This window comes from Pinus tabuliformis, chromosome 1_1 (genome assembly GCF_031772625.1).
Source record: "Pinus tabuliformis cultivar Carrire ecotype Pingquan chromosome 1_1, CPIR1, whole genome shotgun sequence".
Lineage (NCBI taxonomy): Eukaryota > Viridiplantae > Streptophyta > Pinopsida > Pinales > Pinaceae > Pinus > Pinus tabuliformis.
Window position 1 is genome coordinate 715,859,813 of NC_142297.1, and position 25,064 is coordinate 715,884,876.

The following is a 25,064-nucleotide window of genomic DNA, read 5'->3' on the forward strand; positions in this document are numbered from 1 at the left end:
AGGAGTCTTATTCATAATTCAGTTGCACTAAGGTAAGTTTTTTGAGAATTCTTGTGAGGAGGTAAGTCTTTTGTTGTAGCATAGAAATTGCAACTACACAGAGGCTTAATAAAGCACAAGAAATAACTCAACAGAGTAAAAGCAAAAGGGTTGTGTAAATTTATTTTAAGACCACATTGCAACATAACATACTCTTGATTATAATATAAAACATAGGAAAATACATTCACTTATAAATGGAGGCTGCAACTCCAAGTGAAAATACAAAAGACTTAATGCAAACTCCAAGTGAAAATACAAAAGACTTACTATAATTTACGCATTGCGGAGTAAATGTTTGTAAAACTTAGTAGGTTTTCACACACCTACCAATATTCCTTCTATGATTTTCTCATCACTACCTCAGAAACTCTCGCTCTCTAACTTGCCCAACATTACAAATGACTTTTAAATCCATATTTATCTCAATACACAAATTTTGACATTAATACATGACAGAGCAAATAATTAATACTCAACATGGGCAACTTTACATAGTAATTGGTTTTCTGATCTTATAGGTGTTGTGAAGTGTGGGCAACAGTAGCGGAGTAAATGTTTGCCCATATCTATTCACCAAAATTTATTAAATGCCTTAAACTCTCTGTTGTGTTGCGGAATGGTCAGCTTTGTACTTCTGCTGACTTCAGTCCTTTCGCGTGCAAACAAAATCGCAATTATGCAGTAGTTGACTAGGAAAGCATGGTGTTTTTTAGTGTGTTTAAGGCAGTGGTTGGGATTATTATTTCCAACACTCCCCCTTAATCACAACTGCCGCTATTGACAATTCCCAACACTCTTTGAGATAAACAAAAATTTCACGTACTAATGGCTTTGTGAAAATATCAACAAATTGTTCCTGTGACTTGCATTGATGTAACACAATTTCATCATTGTTAATCAACTCTCTGATAAAATGATATTTAGCATCAATATGCTTGGTCCTATTGTGAAAAACATAATTATTTGATAATGCAATTATTGATGTGTTGTCGCAGAAAATAGTTTTCGTTCCCTCTTGGTCATGGCGAACATCCCTCAACATCCATCTCATCCAAACTGCCTAACACATTGCTGTTGTTGCAGCGACATATTTAACTTCTACTGTTGACAATGACACTTTTGGCTGCTTCTTCGAGGCCCATGAAATGGCTCTAAAACCTAAATGAAAAACATATCCTGACGTGCTCTTTCTGTCATTGACACTTCTTGCCCAATCACTGTCAGTGTAACCAACCAGCCTAAAATCATCTGTTGTGGTGTACAAAATGCCATATTGTTTTGTCCCATTGACATACCTTAGAATCCTTTTCGCTGCTTGCCAATGTGTTTCCTTGGGTGTCTACATGAACCTCGCCACCAAATTCACTGCATACATTATATCTGACCTAGTGGCGGTCAAATACATCAAATTTCTTGTCATACTTTTGTATAATGTCGGATTAACATTATTGTTGCAATCTTTTTTTCTCAACTTCAACCCCATGATAGTTGGAGTTGGTGCGGGCTTGTTGTTCTGCATCGTAAACCTCTCCAAAATGTCTGCTAAATACTTTGCTTGAGAAATAAAAATGCCATTTTTTGTTTGCTTCACTTTTATGCCCAAAAAATATCTTAACAACCCCAAGTCAGTGATTTCAAATTCATTCTTCATGACTTGTTTGAAATCAACGATGAGGAAATAATCACTTCCTATAAAAATCAAATCATCTACATATAAGAAAACAATAAGAATCTTACCATCGCTCTCTTTGATGTAGAGGGTAGGTTCTCAGTCACATTTGTCAAAACCATTGTCCAACAAGAAGGCATCTATCCTACTGTACCATGCACATGGTGCTTGCTTCAACCCATAAAGAGCTTTCCTCAACCGATACACTTTGTCTTCTTGGCCTTCTACCTCATAACCAGGTGGTTGTGCAACATACACTTCCTCTTTCAGCACTCCATTCAAGAACGTTGATTTTACATCCATTTGATACACTTTCCATTTATGTTGCATGGTAATCGCCACAACTGTACACCCTGTCTCCATCCTCGCGACTAGCGTGAACGTCTCTGCATAATCTCTTCCATGTTGCTATTTGTATCCTTTAACCACTAGGCTCACTTTATGCCTTTCAATCTTGTGGTCGACATTGTTCTTGGTCTTATAGACCCACTTCACTTCAATGAATTGTTTTCCTTTCAGAAGGTTCACTATCTCCCATTTGTCATTCTTTTCTATTGCTTCTATTTCTTCCTCCATTGCTGCAACCCATTTTTCTTTTTTGACTGCACCTTCAAAGTGGATTGGATCATCTACATGACAAAACAATGCAAATAAGGAATTCAGACTAGCAATGTTATCAATTTCATCTTGCTCATAAATTTCATTTAAATTTCTAGGTTTTTGGTCTTCTTTGCTTGCTAAAGATGGGCTTGAAATGACACTTGGTGTTGCATTTTGTGGTGTGCTTGGAAAAGCGCTTGCTTGATTGCGTGACGTTGTCCTATTGTTTGTTGATGGTGTTCCTTGTTGCCTGCATTGTTACGCTTGAATAGGAGTAGAGGGAGTCATAGTTGAGGAATTACTTGTTGCTGTTAATTTCTCTTTGTCCTCATGTGATATACATGCTTTCACATTGGCTGTCTTCTCTAAACTTCCATTCCATGTTTCTTATTCTATGAACTGCACATCTCTACTGATTATGACCTTCTTGGTTGATAGATTATAGAGCTTGTACGCCTTGGATTCATCACTGTATCCAACCAATATACATTTATCCCCCTTGATGTCCAACTTCTTCCTCAACTCATCTGGGACATGTGCATATGCCACACAACCAAAAATCTCATGTGAGTGACACTATGCTTTCTTCCACTCCATGCCTCTTCAGGAACCACGTTTTTGATGCTTTTGGTTGGACATCTATTCAAGATATATGTTGCACAAGTGACAAGTTCAGCCCAATAATCATTTGGAAAACACTTTGCCTTCAACATACTCCTTACCATTTCCATAATGGTCATATTCTTCCTTTCCACCACACCATTTTCCTGAGGTGTATATCTTGTTTTAAATTTCTTGTGAATTCCATGCTCCCTGCAAAATCGAAGGAAATCATTTGAGATGTATTTGCCACCTTTGTCAGTACTAAGAACTTTGATGTAGTGTCCACTTTTCTTCTCAACAAGAGCCTTGTACTAGTGAAAGTGCTCAAACACTTCACTTTCCTGTTTTAAGAGATAAACCCATGTCTTCCTTGTGTAGTCATCTATGAAGGTCAATAAATAGTGGCTGCCATCAATTGATGGTGTCTGCATTGGTCCACATAAATATGAGTGGACAATCTCCAAAGGTGCCTTTGCCCTTACTGAATTTCCTACTGGAAATGTCTCTCTATGTTGCTTTCCCAAGATGCATCCTTTACATAGGCTGTTCAGTTTTTCTATGAGTGGAAAACTCTTCACCATGCCTTTCCTATGCAAAAAATTCAAACCTCCAAAGTTGAGATGTCTAAATCTCAAATGCCATAACCAATTTTCATCTTTGACCTCTGCTTGATAGTTCACTTCTGTGATAGCTGCATCTTTTCCTTCATCCTCTTGTGAGTTCATTGATATTTGTGATTGTGCACCTTCTTCTTTCAAATCTGATCTTATTTTGAGGGAAAAAATTCTATTATTTGTCATTTGAACTTGTGCAATCAGCCATCTTCTTGGAGGCCTATCCAAAATTGTGCACTCATCATTTCTGAGAAAGACATTGTAGCCATTTTGCATGAGCTGTCTAACACTTATGAGGTTATGCTTCAGACCGGGGACAAAGTAAACATTTGAGATGTACTTCTTCTCCCCCTTCTTTGTTAGGATATTAACTCTTCCTTTTCCCATGACAAAGACTTTGCTATAAGTCCCCAATGTCAGTTCAGACTTCACACTTTCATCTAGATTGGAAAACATTTCTACGTTCCTTGACATGTGGTTGCTACACCCTGAATCTAGATACCATATATCTCTTTGCTTTTATTGTGCTTCATTACAAGCTAAAAACTTGCTATCATGGTTCTGAATTTCTTTTGTGAAATTTACACTTGGTTCGTTATTAATGTCATATCGCTTCTTTCTGCATTCCTTTGCATAATGACCATACTTCTTATAGTAATGACATTGAACTTGAGATTTATCATGCCTATGGCCTTGATTTTGACTAGGGCCTTGACTTGGATTTTGATTGTTGCCGCTTCCACTTAAGCTTGAAGGGTTGCTTCTTCCACCTCTATGTGGGCTTCTTCCTCTTCCTCTAGCATATGATCTTCCTCTACCTTGACCTTGACCAAATGAAACTTGTGTCTTGAAGGCATGCTCCAATGAGAAGCTTGTTGCTCTATTCAGTCTATGTTCATGAGAAATCAATGATGCATGAAGCTTATCCAAGAAGAAATGTGAGAGATCCTTTGTCTCTTCTATGGCCACAACCATGGCATCAAACCTTGCTTGCAAACTTCTCAAAACTTTCTCAACTATTCTCATTTCCTTAAGTGTCCCACCATGAGACCTGATTTGAGTAACGAGTCCAATTACATATGTAAAAAATGAGTCTACATTCTCAGACTCTTTCATACAAAGTGTTTCAAAATCTCTTCTCAGCATTTGTATTTTTGTTGTCTTGACTTTTGTCATGCCTTGGTAGGGTGTCTCTAGGGTGTCCCATGATTTATTGGACTTCGTTGCTGTTGCAACCCTCGAGAAAATACTTTCATGAACTGCTTGAAAAATGTAGAAGAGGGATTTTGCATCCTTCTTCTTGTTGTCCCTCAACAAATCCCTTTCTGCTTGAGACAAGGCATTGTATGTTGTTGCATCTGCTGGTTCTTGAAAACCATTCTCCACCAAATCCCAAATGTCTTGAGATGAAAACAAGGCCTTCATTGTAATAGCCCAATAATCATAATTTTTTCCATTAAACTGAGGTATCTGAGGATTAGTCAAGATTGTGCTTGATGTTGCCATTTCTGAGTGTAAAAAAAGCTTTCTACCTACTGGTAAATATGCTCAAAAGAAATCTGCCCTCAAAACAATTTTAACTGTTAGTAAAAACACTTGTTTTTACACAAACAATATTTAACCTGCTCTAATACCATGTTAGAAATTTTTTAGGGGACAAAGTAGAGGAGTCTCACTCAGAATTCAGTTGCAGCAAGGTAAGTCTTATGAGAATTCAGTTGCGTCTAGGTAAGTCTTATGTTGCGGCATGGAAATCGAAACTGCACAGAGGCTTAATAAAACATAGGAAATGACTCATGACAAAACAAAGTAAAAGCAAAAGGGTTTCAGTAAATTTACTCATGAATTCTTAATACCACAACGCAACGTAACATACTCTTGATTATAATATAAAACATAGGAAAATACATTCGCGTGATAAATGGAGGCTGCAACTACAACTGAAAATACAAAAGACTTACTGCAGTTTACACATTACTGGGTTTGCAGAGTAAATGTTTCCACGCGTCCACCAATATTTCCTCCACGATTTTCTCCTCACTACCTCACAGAGTTTCGCTCTCTAACTTGTCCAACATTACAAATGTCTTTTAAATCCATATTTGTCTCAACATAAAATTTTTGACATTAATACATGACAAGTAAAATAATTAATACGGAACATGGGCGATTTTACATAGTAATTGGTTTTCTAATCTCGCAGGTGTTGTGGAGTGTGGGAAACATTGGTGGAGTAAATGTTTGCCCATATCTATTTACCAAAATTTATTAAATGCCTTAAACTCTCTGTTGTGTTGCGGAATGTTCAACGTTGTACTTCTACTATGACTTCATTCCTTTCATCTACAAACAAAATCACAACCGTGCAATAGTTGACTGGGCAAGCATGGTGTTTGTTAGTGTGTTTAAGGCGGTGATTGAGATTATTATTTCCAACACCACCTGCAACAGTCCTTCAAAATATTACTTGGTTGTATATTCAGATGGAGCATGATAGGTGTTAAGGGACACTTTTGTATGTCGTTGAGAGATTTGACCTTATGGAATGGGCGACGAGATTATTGAACAATCCCTCATAATAATTAGTTTGTTGGAACTGTTGCAGATTCTAACAGATTTTTTGAATTTTGTTTTTAATAGTCATTTTGGAAATACATTGATCTTGCGTATGTTATGCTTCTATACAGACATAGGTTGAACACCTTGGAGTTATATGTCATTTATCCCTAGTTTTCCTTGATCTTCTTTATTAGCTTGATTTGAAATATCTATGGTGTCTTTGGAACAATCTCGTTTCAACTCTTGTAATTGTTCATATGCGTGCAATCCTTTGCTCCTCGTTTCTTCTCTGTAACTGGTATATTTTTTGTATTGACTAAAGGAACAATTGAAGTTAACAAGAAAATTACAAGGGGTGATTTTTAAGGGTTTCAATTATGTTCAACAGAAAATGGATGTCTAATTGGTGCAATGATTTGATTAATTAAATTTTTTATATATAATAACATTGATTGAGAGATTGAGATTTTATTTACTATCGTTATTATGAAAATAGTTTGTTCTTTTTTTCCTTGAGAAATATCTTTATGTACGAATAACATGTTGATGTCCTCAGTTAACAATACAGCTTGAAGTTATTACAACAAAGATCATCAAGTCACTGGTAGGAATTGATCCTAATTGGAGAAAGATAACAATTGATCCTCCCACAAACCCAAGATAAACCCAATTGGCGAAAATATATTATCCTTATTTACATTCAACAGATATTGATTTATATTTTGTAAAAAACAATTTTGTTGGGCTGAAAAATAACAACAAAACTCGAAAATATAGCATTGGTTTAGTTGTATCTGTGTTTTGAATGTATACCATTGAGCTAACTAAGTTCTGATTCTTCTAGTTAGATTGAGTGTTGTGGTTTTTTGAATTCATGCATGTTTTTTTTCTTCATATGGTTTGATCAATGTTCATCTTAGTTTATAGATTGTTACTTTGGCTGCTATTCATTTGGAGTGTATTGATTACTTGTGTTGTTTTTCTCATCTTTCATTCTGAACCCATACATGTTAAAAAATTATTAATTCCTTGTTTACAATGCAGTTGTCTTTGATGGATTTAATCTTGGAACAAATGAATCAAAGTTATCCTTTTTATTAAAGCCCAACTTTGAGATGATATTGTAAATGTGATATTTTAGAAAGTTAGGATCTACCATGTGATTGGAAAGGAGACGTAACTTCTCTGGTGAATTATAATCATTTGCTTATGGGGATTTTCTTCAGTGATTCACATTGAGATTCCACAAAATTCTTGCAAATGGTGTGGAAGTTTGAGAGGACAATTTTCCTATTCTTTAGTGGGAACTACCTTCAAGTTGCTTATGTCCCAGTGGTGCAACAAAGCATTTTATTTTCTGTGTCCAAACCTCCATCAATGAATTTCAAAATGGAGTTGAAAGTTAATAAAACCTGCCCAATGCTTGGCTCCTTCCTACTGATGCTTAGTGTTTGTGTTCATATTTATGCCAACATCCATGTTTGGGTATCTAATTTTCATGGGCTATCTCTATTTTTGGTGGAAGCTGTTAGAACTGGTGGGTGTTCTGGTAATTAGCCAGCTAGCTTTTGACTATTCCCCACATTTTTTAATAGAAGTAATCTATGTTTTTTTGGATGATATTAATAGTCAAGACTCAAAGGAAGATATTTATTCAAAAGTGTTAATGAAGCTAGTGCAATGGTAGAGTGAATGATGATCAATTATTTTTATTTAATATAAGCTTTCACTAAGTGACATATATACCCAATAGTTCTAGGATTTGTTTTTTGACACTTCTGATATTTGGTTTAACAGTTTTCAGTCATCTTTGGTGATTTGCTAATTACTTAGCATTACCTTCTTTGCAATATTTTCTTGATTTCTAGGGGCTTTCCATCCAAATTTGAAGAGCTTCATATATTATACCCAAATTTCTTTCAAATCATGAGTCAATCTAGCAAGTCCACTCAAAAAAATTCTTGTCATAAAATTTAAGAATTTGTAATAACATACTAAGGCATTGACTTCCATTTACTTACACCTCTAGTGGACTATTAAAATATATGTATAACCTTTGGTGTTATAGTTCAGGACAAGAATCCCTAGTACTTTATTTTTCATTTCCTCTCACGTTGATTTTAGTCCCTTTATAAGGGAATTGAGTGTCTAATCGCAAAAAGACAATTATAGATATTGGTCTTTAAATTCCATATTGAAGCATTGGCCCTAGATTACCTAAGATGCATAACCAAGTTGACCTTCAAGAATATCTATAGATGTTGAAAGCCTTAATTCTTTGGAGAAGGAATGGCAGGTCTTTATTTATCATCTATCTAGTTGGTATATTAAGTTGTGGTGCATTCAGTTATGTTAATATGAGTTATTGTGTTGTACACCATTTCCAGTCACATCAAGTTTTATACCCAGAATGTTTTGTATCAAGAATTGTATTTAAGGTTTTACTTCCTTATTTCCATTTTGTGTAGATGTGTCAACAATGATGCTCATCAAAGAAAGTGATGTCATTGATTTTTTGTTAGCAAATCAAGGTGCTGACAATCCATGGAAGATTAATTGGTCCAAGGTAAAATGCAACACAAAATATGTATACCTTGGATTTTTGTCTTGTAATTTTTCTTTCAAGAGTTGGTTTGTCACATTATGCGACTTTCTTGTAGGAAAAGTAAGTTTTGAAAGGAGTACGCATTGCAACAATGCACACTAAAATAGAGTTTAAGATCATTTGTTTAAGCGAAAATCTTGCAAAGAACAACTGTATAACTCACTACATTCTCTCTATGACATGTTCATGTTTTCGTTTCTCTCTATTTTGGGTTACATTTTTAATGTTAGTGTCTCGAATCAATATTATTGGTTACTTGGGATTCTGCATTGAATTATGCAGGTTCCTTTTGTGTGAAACTTTTCAATCAAAGTAAGAAGCCAAGGAAACCAAGAAGAGCCTCTTCAAATAGTGGAAGTGATCTTCCATGCTTGGATGTAGGGAGAAAAAAACGACCCAATTATCCTCTGATAGAACAAGGAACTTTAAAAAGGTTCAAGACCACCTTTCACATTTTCAGCCCTCAGAATCCATTGTAAATATTAAATCCTGTTTTGACATAGGCTGCAAAAATTATGAGTTTTTGGAGTCCCCTCAAGGTGTAATTGTTTGTAAAGATAAGAAGTGGATCAAAGGAATTCCAAGCCATACATGAGGTTGTTTTATTTCATGAGGAATTTCACCAAGTTTAATTAGTTAATTATTTAAATCGTTTTCAAATAACAACATTTCTAACTCAACTATAGCCAAAAAATTATTTGAATATATCAATTCATTTAATATAAAAATATAATTGAAATTTTATTAATATAAGTTTTTAATAAAAAAATTATTTCAAATAATTTTATTTTCACACATATCAATTTAACTCAATAAGATAAAAATTGTATTATACAAAAAGTTCATGTATACAAATGAATAGTAACATGCCACCACGTAGCTCTTGTTATGAAAATTAGCATTGCATTGTGGTTAGAGTCTTGAAAAGTTATTTTATATTTAAAAGAATTAATTAATTCATCAACTTGAGTTCAGTGTAAGCAAGGGTTTGTTATGAACAAATAAAATGGTAGTGGTTAGAGTATCTGTAATCATAGCGGTTTCATACTAAGCATGAGATGAAATTACATGGAAATAAAGCAAGATACCTTATCGTTATACCAAAACACTAGTACCCCAGAGATTAGATAACGACAAGCATAAAAGCCCATAGTAATTCATACAAATGATTCACAACATTGATGAAGCTAGTAAAAGATATAACCCTAATGAAAGGTCACGTATTCATAAGTTGTTATCAATAACCTATACCAAGTGATTATAGTAAGGATACTTATTGCACAACTACACGTATTATTTTCACCAAATAGAAGACCCCATACTCACGTTACGATTAAGGCATATGAAATCCACCTGTTATGAGACATGGTATAAGCTCATAGCCGGCAATATGCCCTTCTACTACACATAAACCCGGTAATAGAGGTAATTATGGTGGGTAGTAATTGATGGTAAATATGTTATTTACATTAGTATGAGCTATTTTAAAATATTTTAGTTCTGGGTGGTTTCTTAAATCTTAACACAGAAAAAATATAAAGGTATCTAAAAATCATGACATAAATATTACAACTGCATACTATGGTAGAGCTAGTTATCCACATGTCATTGTGTTTTGAAAAAGTTGCAATAACAATCATTGTAAGATCAAACGTGAACCAATCATATTACAGATAAATAATTTTAAATACTAATACAAAATAATAAAATTCAATCCATAATGTTCAAGTATGGAGAAACTATTTTTTTTTTTGGTTAGAAACAAAGTAATATCGACTCAAAGGAAAAGTCAAATACTTAATACCATGTGTGTGGCAGGTATAATAATAATGATATATATAACAATGATTTTACTTTATAATAACTTTAGTATTTAAAAACATTTATATATTGGTAATTATTTTTATTGATAAGTGAAATATATAAAATCTGTGAAGTTTTCAAGGAAAATTCTTTTATTGATATCTACATTTTGAATACATAAATGAAATTAAATGATAAAACAATTATTTATTAAAATTTGACCTCTAAAACATGTTTCAAATATGATGGTAATGATGATGATGATGAGTGTCTACCAATACCAATATGCTCTATGAGACCTTACAAAGGTAAGAAATTAGTTGAAATTCTTTTAGCATGCTATTTTTATGTTCAAATGAGAGAAGTGTTTCCAGATCACCATAGTTTTGTTTCCTTAACAAGTCAAGAAGGTTGGAAGTGTGACAAATACGCTGAAAAGTCAAATGAATTTTTTTATAAGCTCGACAATATAAGAGAAAATGATTTTCATATTCAACCCTCTTAGTGTTTTTCTTTCCATGGAATTTTGGGAATAGATCAACACCCACTTTCACTATGAAGCTCATGAGAATTAGATCTTATCTTAGTAATGATATTTTTCTTCCTCACACCAGTCAAGAGAGATAAATAATTATGGTTTTTAAGATTAGGTTGATCACCTCCTCATCATATCCTATTTTCTTTTTTTCCTCTCACTCTTTATTACCCCATAAATTCTCCTTAACTTTTGAAATAATAATATTTTTAATATTCTTTATTTTGCAAGATGATCTCCTCCTTTATCCCTCAATGGTCTAGCCAGAAATGGGCATCATTTGATCCGAATGTGGGGGTTTTGGCTAGATTTAAAAGAAATTTTAGGAAACCTCTTGGCCTCCAAGTCGTACAACTTATTCTTATATATGTGTTGATGGTGCTAGACAGGGCCAATATGTCAAGGGGATCTCCCTGGTAAGAAGTCCCAATTAGACCTCATACCATTTGGTGTAGGAGTCCCAGCAGTGGGTCGTGAGGTAATTCCTTGGCTACGATGTCACACAGAGGCAAGTAAGATAACTATGTCAGTTGCAAGGGTGTGACTGATGCAATGAGTCAAAGAAGGTGTATGAGAGGTTCTAACACATAAAGGGGAGATGAGGGTGAAGGTGAGTTTTAGGTTGAAAGGGATCAGTCCCAACTCAGCTAGAAAAACACAACACAAAAGGACATGCACAACTTCTGGTCGAGCAATCCACTCGGATGCAGAAGTCACAACATACAAGGTAAGATAACATGTAAAACACTCATGGATTAGTCTGATACGAGTGCAACGGTTGTTACAACAAGGTTCATGTGAAAGATCTGTTTGGTGTTCGGCAGAGAAGTAGACATGGACGAGACATCATTAACAACATATACAACACATTAACAACATAATTCATATAATTGCATACACAAATGCATAAGTTAAATAACATATATCATTAAGGCAACCCTAGCAGTCCAACTACAATAACAACATATGCATGAAAATGTGTCGGATCTTATTATATAGAGAAGTGTAAGTCACAATCATACAATCCATCTATGTAAACATGTTAGCCCTAATAGTGGAACGTTACAGCCACATCCGCCTGCTCCTCCAAAGAGATGAACTAGCTCCATGTAGTGGAGAAGCCAAGGCGTGTTACAATATTGTCCAAGCTTTATCCATGATAGTCTTATCAAAAGCTTAGCTAACCAAAAGCCTATACAATGAGTTATGAGGGTCTATTTATAGAAAAGCATGGGGTGACCCTTGACATTCCCCTTTGTGATAGTTTAGCTACCCTCATGACTCTTCACCTACTCTATGATTGTTACATCCAACTGTTGACACTTGACTTACACTTGACATGACTCAACATTACAACGCACATGTACTCATGTGAGACAAAATGGCTTGAGCAAGCCTTGAAATATATCACTGACACTCAGTCCGCTGTGGTGAGACCAACTCTTTGACATTCTTGTGATGGTGAAGCTGGTGAGATGATGCCAAGCGTACGTGATGATGCGCATGTACCTCATGGTGACATCTTGTTGAAGAAAACTCTTGCTTCCGTTGCAACCGGTGCATTGGTTCGTCTCCTTCATCCAACTCATCTTCTAACATGCACATGGTCTTCTTGGGTGCGCTTGAACCGGCAACACACTAATGCATAGTGTCCATGTTGATCTTCAAGTGTGTTTTGGTGATCATGTGCATCAACTTTCCAAAGTACCTGTTCAACTCCAGTTGCACTTGCTTCTTGTTTTCTCCTTGGTGAGTGTGCTGAATGGGTTGGCTTACATGTGTGCGTGCAACGAAATGCATGCTCCTAAATCCCTTGCATGTGATAAAAAACACTGCTCACCATGTCTGCTCTGTGTTAGATTGTGGGATGGATCCTTAACTTGTATGTGCAGAGTTTCATCCGTGAGTGCACGTTGTGGCAAATGTTGTTCCTGATCCTAGTGCAACTCATTCATCTGTCTGTGCAGCTTCATGTTCTTCCTTAAGTTGCTCCTTCGACACATGAAAATCCTTCTTTGCTCCATTCTCTGTATTTGGGCAACCTTCATGTTGCGCCATCACCTCATAGCCGGAATCTCCAAAGTTGCTTTAATCATTAATGGATCATCTTGAGCTTGCAACCTTGTTCTACCTTCGTGTTGTCAACAACCCTCCTCTTGCATTCTTGCATTTGGTATGTCATATTCAGCTGTTGTTCATGATGCTGCTCACTGTGATGCTGCCACTGTCATATCTTGATGTCCTTGTCTACGAAAAACTGGATGTCTACATGGGGAGGAAAGTTTATAGACACTTGATCGACTACATCCCCAAGTGTGCTATGAATGGTGTTTTCATATCTACTCTCCTGGAAACCATTGTACCTGTACTGCTGAGAGGCAAATGAACACTTCAATACCCAGAGACATGAAACACTCATGGAAAGCAATCTGTCAGTCAAAAACCAAAATGAACATGAGAACGAACTTGCAACATACCTGTGTGAATGATCATGAAGGTTGCACAATTTTTACCAAGAGGTCGGGAGACTGACTGCCAAGACTGCACAAGGCACACTCTGGGCTACTAGGAGACTGACTAGTTGCTGGAATTGCACAATGCACAGCCTAGTCTCATTGCTGACTACTGGGACTGTGCAATGCACAATTCCAGCTCCGAAGGACTCGTGGCCTAGGGACAGATTTGCACAATTTCTTGGGCCACTTTCCTCCAAAAATGTGTAAAACAATCCTGGAAGCTAGTGCTGGGCAAGAATATGCAAATCTGGAGAGGAAGGTGAGCCTTCCTTCCCCAAGTTGTGCAAGGCAGCCTTGGTGAAGGCAAAGTCTAGGCCAAGGTTGGCCTAACTCACCGATGGGCAACTGAAAGAAACTAAGACAATAAATGCATGGAAACTCTAAGTGATAGTAGAAGTGATTGACAATGCATGAAAAGCATGAACGAAATATTTAGAAAACAGATCAACATGCATGTGGGTGAGGGAGTTCCCCCATTGGGCGAACGTCCGTGCAAAATAGTTTCATGCATGCGACAACATTGAGATAGGATCAAAAACTGAAATAGAGATAGGAAAAGATAGTATATATGTAAACGACAACAAGAATTCAAATAAATCAAGAAAACAGTACTCCCACAAGCGAAAACACAAAAAGCGACAGATATGCAGCACAAGGCATGTGAAGCGAGTTTACCCCAAAACAATTGAGCAGAGACACGCCGAATGCTCCTAGATGTGATGTGGGATGTCAGAGCTACAAGGTTGATGTGAGGAATGATCTCTGCAGCATCCGGTTGATGAGTTTTGATAACATTGAGGTTGTGACATGCATGCCACAAATCTAGGGGAAGAGACACTTGGTGGGAGGTTTCAGAATTTCTTCTTGCATGTAACCTCCAACTGCTAAACGTAGATCCCTGAAACAAGGGATGCCCTTGCATGCTACATTTGGAGAAGCAGCCCATGCATGCAAGTCTGTTTTGCTCAGTCCCAAAAGGAACCGGTCAACTCAACTATACGTATAAGAGACCGCTCGATTGTTAGAGAAAAATGTGCATTTTTGGCTAGGAACTAGGCTGGCTGCCCAAGAGATTTACGCAATTTATGGGCAGAGCAACTAACTGTTGCCTAGATTTGGACACATTTTGGGCTGAGCATCCTTGCTTGGAAAATTTTCACAAATCCTGTTGGGAGTGTTGGTAAGTAGGATTGCACAATCCTGGAGCCTAGCAAGCTGCCAGAGAGGATTGTGCAATTTTTGGAGGGAAGGTTGGTTGCCCTCTAGAAATGCACAATTTTCAAGGGGAAGATGCTCAGCCTGCAGCTGGACCAAGTCCAAGTGACCAACTTGTGAAGGGAATGGATCAAGCTATGACCGACAAGCTACCTTTGTGCAAGAAACACAATGGAGCTTGTGAACTTGATGAAGCAAGGCAAGCTGTTGTGAAGGTTGGAAGGGAAGCTCCAAAACGAGGCTAAGGAAAAATTTTGGAGGGTGGTTGTAACCGCTACAACACTTGGCGACACACTGGTAGAACTCCAACTCTCTGAACGGACCTTGTTCGTGAAAAGCAAGTCTAACACCTCTAGAAGTATTGTTTAATTTTCAACTCATCTTGGTTTGACACTAACTTGATTATAAGATGTAGCATCTGTAAAACCCTTGGGTGATTGAAACACATTCCAAGCCAAGGAAACACAGTTTCTTTGGTTGTGGTTGAGGGGTATATAGGTGCACAAGGAATATAGTCATCAGAGTCTTAGTTTCATCTCTAGTGTTGCTCTACTGCCAGCGGGCCTAGATAGTACCCAGGTAGAGTCACATAGGAAAACAAGTATTGATTCCCTACAAGTGAGCCTGGTCAGTATGCCAACGGAGTTACTTGCATCACCTCCCTATGCAGGAAGCCTTTCTCTTCTTTCACCTTTTTCATTTTTCATTTTTCATTTTTGACTTTTCATTTTTTCATTTTCCACTATGCATAGTACTTATTCATTTTAGAGGCAGAAGAGGGAACCCGAATAATTGATAGCAGAAGAGGTTGTTCCAGCAGAGAAGTAGTTTATTGTATCTTTGACGTGCCTGTTAAGGTTTTCCCCCTTACCTTACTCTACTTTACTGAGCTGACAAGAGTTAACCCAGAAACAATCGACTAGAGAAGGTGACACTAGTTAGCGCGCAAGCGTTGTGTTTACACCAAGGTTCACTTTGAACAATATGTATTTTCCTTCGATGTATCATGGACTGAAAGTAACAAGCTCATCATACAGAGGCAAGATGACAGATAACCAAGTAGTGATAGATGTACAAGCCTTCTTGTACTTTACCCAGCTTGCTTCAATAGTAATACATGGTTTCATTCAAAACTAACCTATGAACGAAACAAGTGAACAAAGTAGCAATCAACAAAGCAAAGAAAGAGTAGAAGCAAAATTGAAAGCGAGGCAAGTAAACAAACAAGAAAACAAAGCACGTAAGAAAAAAAGCATGCAAGCAAACAATTGAAAGCGAACACTACTCCTACTCCTACACTAACGGTACATGGGCTTGATCACGTGAAGTGATACTTCCAATACAGCCATTGACGCATTGGTAGACCCATGTTGGTGAAGGCTTGGTCCGTGAGCAACACAGTTGTGCGAACCAGCAAGAAAGAAATATATAACATTGAAGACAACCAAACTTCGTGATTCAAAGTTCCCATGGGACATAAGTAAGTGCATGTGCATGATGAGTAGTCTGCGGAATTATCATGGTGTTGTGTGACACTATGTGCAACTTTGAAGCATAAGCACACTCTTGACTATGAAATGGAAGCAAATGAAAGAAACAAAGATAACTTGCATCGCGCACGAGTGCTTGCAATGTAAGACTCCTCTAATGCATGAGAAATGGGATCATGTCGTTCAAGTGGAGGAAGTAACATTTGAGTGTTAGATTGATCGTGAGTGCATATAGATGAGTGATGAGGAAGCTTGAGTGTTTGAACAATTTCCTAATCAGAAGCGAAACCAACCTCAGGACAATGAGGGCTTGACATAACCATCAGCTCGGGCTGAAGTGCATCGATAGTCTGCAGGGTTTCGACTTCGCTGACAGATGGACCTTCGTAGACCAGTGGCTTAGATGGATTAACAAGTGAATCAACATCATGATGAGATGATGAGGTGAAGAGATCATGACAACCAAGATCAGAAAATTCAGGATGTTGGTTAGAATCCTCATGGCTTGATGAATTACATAGAGGGGTAGATCTGACTGAAAAGAGCTTCTAGGCACTAACCGTATCCAGCCCGGGAGCGTTGATAGTCCATTCAAATAGCGTAGCAGCTATGGTAGATTAGCCAAGTTGAGTAGTGCAGCAGCCACAGTGAAATATCCCAGCCAAGCAGCTCATGAGGAAGGATGTTCACCCTCTGTGTTTCAAGAAAAAGTAGATGAAAGATCAAGTGGATCTCCAATGAATGATTGGTCCTCTCCATTGTTGGATGATGGGCTAACATATGGTGTGTCCTGTGAAAGATCAACAATGGGTGCATACATGGATGAAGACACATGCGAAATCATGGATGGAAGGTTCACCAACGATGTTAGGAAAGAACAGAGGGGGTTCGGATGGAAGGGAGTCATCCTTCACTGAGTGTTGATGCTCAAGCTCCCACTCATACTCTTCATGAATGACAACGCATGTTGGTTTGGTAACACCAACTCCGTCAGTGGGCTATTCCTTGTTCACAACAAGTGAAGAGTCCAAAATGTACGAACACAAGACAACATCATTCAGAGGAACACTGGGGTGCAAAGATGAAGGTCATAGAAGAGAATGCATGTGAGGACTCGGAGGACTTACAACCAAATCTACACGAAAATTGAGTGAAGTGATGTTGGGAGGGTGTGAAGGATGAACAGATGTGTGAGCATGATCCTCAACATCACTAGGAAGTGGTGGAGCTGTTGAATAAGAGGAAGGCGGACAGTCAGTTGAGACAGTGCCCGCTTCCACATGAGATTGCACAGCTCCATCAACAAAGGGCTCGATCTCAAACCTTCTCTTGGGACGGACATATTTCTTAAGGAAGTACTCGAACCGATGCCAAAGATAAGAAACTTTCATTTGGCTCCTTGGAGCTTGAAACTGTAAGTCACGGAAGCGCTGCCAAAAATATATAACATATTCATGCAAAGCCCTTCGTTGTTGTAACAGTTTCCCTTCAAGATAGTCTGGATCAAAATGATATAACATGTCTTCAATAAGATCACATAAGTGCTCAAATGAGTACATGATGTTAGCCGGTAGGCTGAGCACCCAATGAAATGGAGATTCATGAAGTATGTATGCAAGTAGCAAACTGGCCTGTTCGTCAAAAAACTCATATTCCTCATGAATCATGGAGAGAAATTTATTTCAGTGCTCAGGCCAGTCCACTTCGCCTTCACCATCATATGTGTGAGTGGACAATAGATTGAAAAGCTTCCTCAAGATGGAGACATCTTCACGATTTGAAAAACACCTTGGGGGAAGAAGAGTGCAAGGCTCCATGAAAGATATGCAAAGGTTTAAAACTATTTGAGAGGACACAACTTGTCATCAGGCCCTCCTTCTAGCACTAGAAATGTTGACGGTGCTGGACCTGCCAACATTGCAAGGGGATCTCCTCGGTAAGAAGCCCCAATTAGACCTCAGATTGTTTGGTGTAGGAGTCCTAATAGTGGGTCGTAAGGTAATGCCTTAACTGCGATGTCGCACAGAGGCAAGTAAGATAACTTCGTCAATAGCAAGGGTGTGACTGATGCAGTGAGTCAAAGAAGGTGTATGAGAGGTTCTAACACATAAAGGGGAGATGAGGGTGAAGGTGAGTTCCAGGTTGAAAGGGATCAATCCCAACATGGCTAAGAACACACAACACAAAAGGACATGCACAGCTTCTGGTGGAGCAGTCCACTCAGATGTGGCAGTCACAACGTACAAGGTAAGATAACATGTACAACACTCACAGATCAGTCCGATACGAGTGGGTCGGTTGTTACAACAAGGTGCATGTGAAATATTTGTCTGGTGTCCAGCAAAGCATTAGACACAGACTGGACAACATTAACAACATATACAACACATTAACAACAATATTCATATAATTGCATACAAATCAGTTCATGCAAAAATACGTAAGTTAAACAACATATATCATTAAGGAAATCAGAGTAGTCCAACTACAATAACAACATATGCATGCAAATGTGACGACTCTTATTATATAGACAAGTGTAAGTCACAATCATACCATCCATCCATGTAAACCTACTAGCCCCAACAGTGGAATGTTACAGCCACATCTGCCTGCTCCTCCAAAGAGATGAACTAGCTCCGTGCAGTGGAGAATCCAAGGCACATTACAATACTATCCAAGCTTTATCCAAGATAGTCTTATCGAAAGCTTGGCTGACCAAAAACCTATATAATGAGTTATGAGGGTCTATTTATAGCAAAGGGTGGGGTGCCCCTTGACATTCCCCTTTGTGACAGATCAACTCCCTCATGACTCTTCACCTACTCTATGATTGTTACATCCAACTATTGACACTTGACTTACACTTGACATGACTCAACAATACAATGCACATGTACTCATGTGAGACAACATGGCTTGATCAAGCCTTGCAAGAAATCACCGACACTTGATCCGCTATGGTGAGACCAACTCTTTGACATGCTTGTGATAGTGAAGCTAGTGAGCTGATGCCAAGCTTGGTTGTCTGTGATGGTGTGTATGTACCCCATGGTGACTTATTTGCAAAGCGAACTCTTGCTTCTGTTGCAACTGGTGCATTGGTTTTTCTCCTTCATCTAACTTGTTTGCTAACATGCACATGGTCTTCTTGGGTGTGGCTGAATCAGTAGCACACCAATGCAATATGTCCGTGATGATCTTCAACTACGTGTTAGTGATCATGCACATCAATTTGCCAAAGTACATGTTTAGCTCCAATGGGACTTACTTCTTGTTTTCGCCTTGGTGAGTGTGTTGAATGGGTTGGGTTGCATGCGTGTGCGCAATGACATGCATGCTGTTGAATCCCTTGCATGTGACCAACAAAAATTCTCACCATGTTTGATCTATGTTAGCTGGTGGGATGGATCTTTAAAATGTACAGGTGGAGTTTCATTCATGAGTTCACGTTGCACCCACTGTTGTTCATGATCCTGCTACAACTCATTCATCTATCTGTGCAACTTCATGTTCTTCCTTGAGTTGCTACTTCGGCACATGCAACTCCTCCTTCGATCCATTCTCTGCCTTCGCATGTCCTTCATGTCACGATGTCACCTCATAGTTGGAGTCTCCACATCATCAATGGATCTTCTTGAGCTTGCAACCTTCTTTCGCCTTTGTGTTGTCAACAACCCTCCTTTTGCATTCATTGCATTTGGTATGTTGTCTTCAGCGGCTATTCATGATGCTACTTGATGTGATGATGCCACTATCATATCTCGATGTCCTTTTCTACGAACAACGTGATGTCTTCGTGGGTAGGCAATTCTATAGACACTTGATTGACTACATCCCTAATTGTGCTCTAAACGGTGTCTTCATCTCTACTCTCCTGGAAACCATTGTACCTGTACTGCTGAGAGGCAGATGAAGACCTGCGATACCTGGAGACATGGAAACACTCATGGCAAGCAATCTGTGAGTTGAAAACCAAAATGAACATGAGAACGTACTTGCAACATACCTAGGTGAATGATCATGAAGGTTGTGAAATTTCGACCGGGAGGTCGGGAGACAGACTACCAAGACTACACAAGGCACAGTCTAGGCTGCTGGGAGACTGACTGACTGCTAGAACTACCCAATGTATAGTCTAGTCTGGCTGTTGACTATTGGAATTGCACAATATACAATTCTAGCTGGGAAGGAGTGCTGGCCTAGGTACAGATTTGCGAAATTTATTGGGCCAAGCAACCACTGTCCTCCAGAAATGCGCAAAATAGTCCTAGAGGCTAGTGTTGGGTAGGAATGAGCAAATATGGAGAGGAAGGTGAGCCTTCCTTCCCCAGGTTGTGCAATGCAGCCTTGGTGAAGGTAGAGTCTAGGCCAAGGTTGGCCCAACTCGTCGACATGCAACTGAAAGCAGCTAAGACAGTAAATGCATGGTGACAGTAAGTGATAGCAAAAGTGATTGACAGTGCATGCAAAACATCAATGAAAGATTAAACAAACAGATCAACATGCATGTGGGTGAGGTAGTTCGCCCGTTGAACGAATGTCCGTGTAAAACATTTTCATGCATGCGACAACAGTGAGATAGCAATGAAAATTGAAACAAAGCTAGGACAAGCTAGTATATATGTAAATGATAGAAAGCGTTCAAATAAATCAAGAAAACAGTACTCCCATAAGAGAAAACACAAAAAGTGACAGAATTGCAGAACAAGGCATGGGAAGCGGGCTTACCCCAAAACAGATGAGCTGAAATGTGCTGATTGCTCCTAGATGTGATGTGGGATGTCAAAGATGCAAGGTTAATGTGAGGAATGAGTTCTATAGTGTCTGGTTAATCATTTTTGATAACATCGAGGTTGTGACGCACATTCTACAAATCTAAGTGAAGCAACATTTGGTGGGAGGTTTCGGAATCGCTCCTTGCATGTAACCTCCAACTGCGAAACATAGATCCTTGAAACAAGGGATACCTTTGCATGCTTCCTTGGGAGAAGAAACCCATGCATGCAAGTTTGTTTTTCTTAGTCCCGAAGGGAACCGGTTAACTCAGTTGCACATGCAAGAGACTACTTGACTGTTAGAGAAAAATGCACATTTCTAGCTGGAAGCTAGGCTGGCTGCCCAGGAGATTTGCGCAATTTCTAGGTAGAGAAACTCACTACTGTCTAGATTTGCACAAATTCTGGGTCAAAAACCAAGACTTAATATAATAATGGCAAAGTACTATTATTATGCTGTATCTTGATCTGCGGCCTTTGCCTATGACGCCTATACCCTAGTTCTTGGCTCTGTCTCTCTAGGTGCCTCCACCTTTGCTCCTGCTGGTGAGACTTTATTATACGCTGCGCTGGGTCTACTTATTGACCTAAAGAGCGCTGGGTCTTTTTGAGCAGCCTTTCTGGGGAAATTTGTGCAAATCCTGCTAGGAGTGTTGGCAAGTAGGATTGTGCAATCTTGGAGCCCAGGAGGCTGCTAGAGAGGATTGCAAAATTTCTAGAGGGAAGGATGGTTACCCTCCAGAAATGTGCAATTTTCAAGGGGAAGCTGCTCAGCCTACAATTGGACCAAGTCTGGGTGAACAACCTGGGAGGGGAATGGATCAAGCTGTGACCGACAAGCTACCTTTGTGCAAGAAAGACACTGAAGCTTGTGTACTTGACGAAGGAAGGCAAGCTACTGTGAAGATTTGAAGGGAGGCTCTGAAACAAGGCTAAGGAAAAATTTTGGAGGGTGGTTGTAACTTCTACAACAGTATTTTATGTCTAGTCATAATGATAATTTCTATAGGGGGGAGGCTAACTTCAATCATGAGGATATGATAGGGTGTATATCCTTTAATGTTGAGGTTATAGGCTACAATATATATATTTTTTTCTCAATCTTCCTCCATGATTCTCTGGATATACTACAACCCCAAAATTCACATTCATATAAAATAATAAGATATACAATAATATCAAAGAGGAACCCCTTTTTTAATCCCAAATCCAAACATCTATTGACTTACAATGATTTTTAATCTCATAGTAAGTTTTCCATCCTCCATTTATCCATTTCATGATGCTATAATTCCAACTAAGCTAATGATGTATGTCAATCTCGCGATATCATAGGTAATAATTTTGTATTTGATTATCATGACTTTAGTCATGTCATTTTTAACAATTATACTCATCTTGGAGCAAAAATATTGGAGGATTCTTATTTTCTTGCCAAGATCAACATTGCTCCTTACCAAAAGAATAATATCATCAACATAAAGGATTACAGTTATGATGAATCCAATGTGTGTGGGGAAAACACATCCTACATCTTCTAAAGAATCTTCAAGCTTATCAATGTGAATTTCAAAAAGGGTAAGGGATAAGGGACACCCTTGCTTAACTTTCATATTGTGATTAATTTCTTCTGACCATCCCTTAGTGCCTCTTAATCTTGGAAATAACATTCTCATACAACATTGTTACAACCACCCTCAACTCAATATGAACCATTTTTTCCTCCAACATATTCCATACATTTGTCCTAGGAGCTATGCCAAAATATTTTCTAAAGTCCAAAAAAAACAAAAGAGGTCAGACTTATTATAATTACTTTACATTATAATGATTTAAAATTTAAATATTTTTACACTGGTAAATATTTGTATTGAGAAGTGAGAATCAGTAACTTTGGTTGCTAACCAAATACAACTCTTTTATAGATTCCACAAATGGGCTTGCAACATATATTCAAATACTTGAACCCATACAAGCCAGGGAAACAAATTGTTCACCAAACCACTTGAAATACTATGTTTAATTAATTTTGAGGAAACTAATATTATCTTATTTTTATTTTATTTTTCAATTCAATCTTCTTAGAATTTAAAGTAGATTAAAAAACTTAAGGGGCCAACTCCTTTCTACATGGTGTTTAAGAAAAAATATAATTGTTCTTATACCCTGTGGTGACAAACATATATACAATTAAAAATAGTTAAAACTTCATAGAATCATTTCCTCATGCTTCCATTGATTTTGTTAGGCTCCATTTCTCTGATTTTGTATCCTTCATAGGAAGGACTAGTCATGATCCTCTCATAAGAATGATATCCTATAGAATTTAAATATTTTATAGCTAGCTTACAAAGGGTCATTATAGGCTCTTCAATTTTGAAATCATTCTTTTTGAAGAAACTCAACAAGGTATCATTGTCCATCCCTTTCTTCTCAATGCATTTGCATGTGGCCCTTTTGCATGATCTTGCATGTTTCCATCTTCTCATACCTCTCCTTTTGGTGGATATCTAATTGAGACTTTTGTCTTATTGATTAAAAAGAAATGTAGGTGAGTTTTGTTAAGTGTTACTCAAATCCTAATTAGGAAATATAATAAATTTCTTGAGGACCATGATCTCCCTCATTAGTGAGAAAACAATATCACATGCATATTTCAAGTTGCATTGAAGTAAATTTAAAGTAACAGAGTGAATGATTCATGAAATGCTTAGGAGAGAGTGGAGATTTGTAGTTACGAGGAACGACCTTAAATGTTCTTAGAGAGATAAGGGGAGGGGTAAGTGATATCACTTCAAGAGTACTTGTGTCACATGGGTGACAGTAGAAGCTAGCATATTTTGATTGTGGGAGAAGTCCATACATTAAGCCATATCAATGAGTGGTAACATCCCTTATTTAAAATAAACAAGTTTCATAACACCTTAAAAGTACCCATTTCTAGTGTCCCTTATCAAATATCCATCGAATTCAACATTATTGATTGTCTACAACATATTTTATTTTCTCTAACCTATAATAGCATTGATCCTTTTAGTTCAAATTGCATCTTGAATTGTATTCAATGCTAAAGCAACACTTTTTGCCTCTATATCATAATGATATTCAAGAATTTCATTTAGATTATCTTCACCAACAACTTAGTTTATCTATTCATTTGAGATATGTTTTTGTAGTTGGGTGCCACTAGTCATAAATATTCTTTCCATCCTTATACTAGGAACATAATTCCCTCTTACAATCATTGAAAAAACATGTAAACATACTAATGATAGGAACATACAAGTAATTGTCATGAGAGGCACTCTACAACTGAGTATAGGGGAGTTGTGTGTAATATAAGTAAGTAATTTTGTCAACATTTTTAAATGTGAAGAAAAATATGTATATATGTATAGGGGAAATGTGTATAATGTAAGTAAGTATGTATGTATGTCAACAATTTTTAAATATCAGGAAAAACACATATATGTATAAGGAGATGTGTAGGTGTAATGTAGGTAAGTACTTAAGATGTAAGATGTTATATGTAAAATGAAAAATGTAGTATAATGTAAAATGTAAGGGGGGATGGCGACAGAGTTGGAAGGTGGAGAGAGAAAAAATATAATGAGGGGGAGAGACATAGCGAGGTGGGAGAGAAAGGGAGAGAGAGGAAGGAATGGAGAGGAGACATGAGAGAGAGAAGGAGAGAGTAGTAGAGATATAAATGGAGTTGTATGGGGAGAGAGAGGGAAGGAAGAATAAATACATAGAGAGAAAGGTGGAGAGAGGGAGAGAGGGAGTCACAAGGGAGAAATGGAGAGAGAGTAAGGGAGAGAGGAGAGTGGGAGGGAAGAGAAATAGAGAGAGGGAGAGAACATAAGAGAGATAGAGAGAAGGGGAAGAGGACTAAGGAGGGAAAGAGAGATATAGAAATATGGAGAGAGAGAGAGAGAGAGAGAGAGAGAGAGAGAGAGAGAGATGGGGGCGAGTGGGAGGGGGAGATAAAATGTTATTCACTGAAATAGATGCATTGATTTCAATGTATATGTT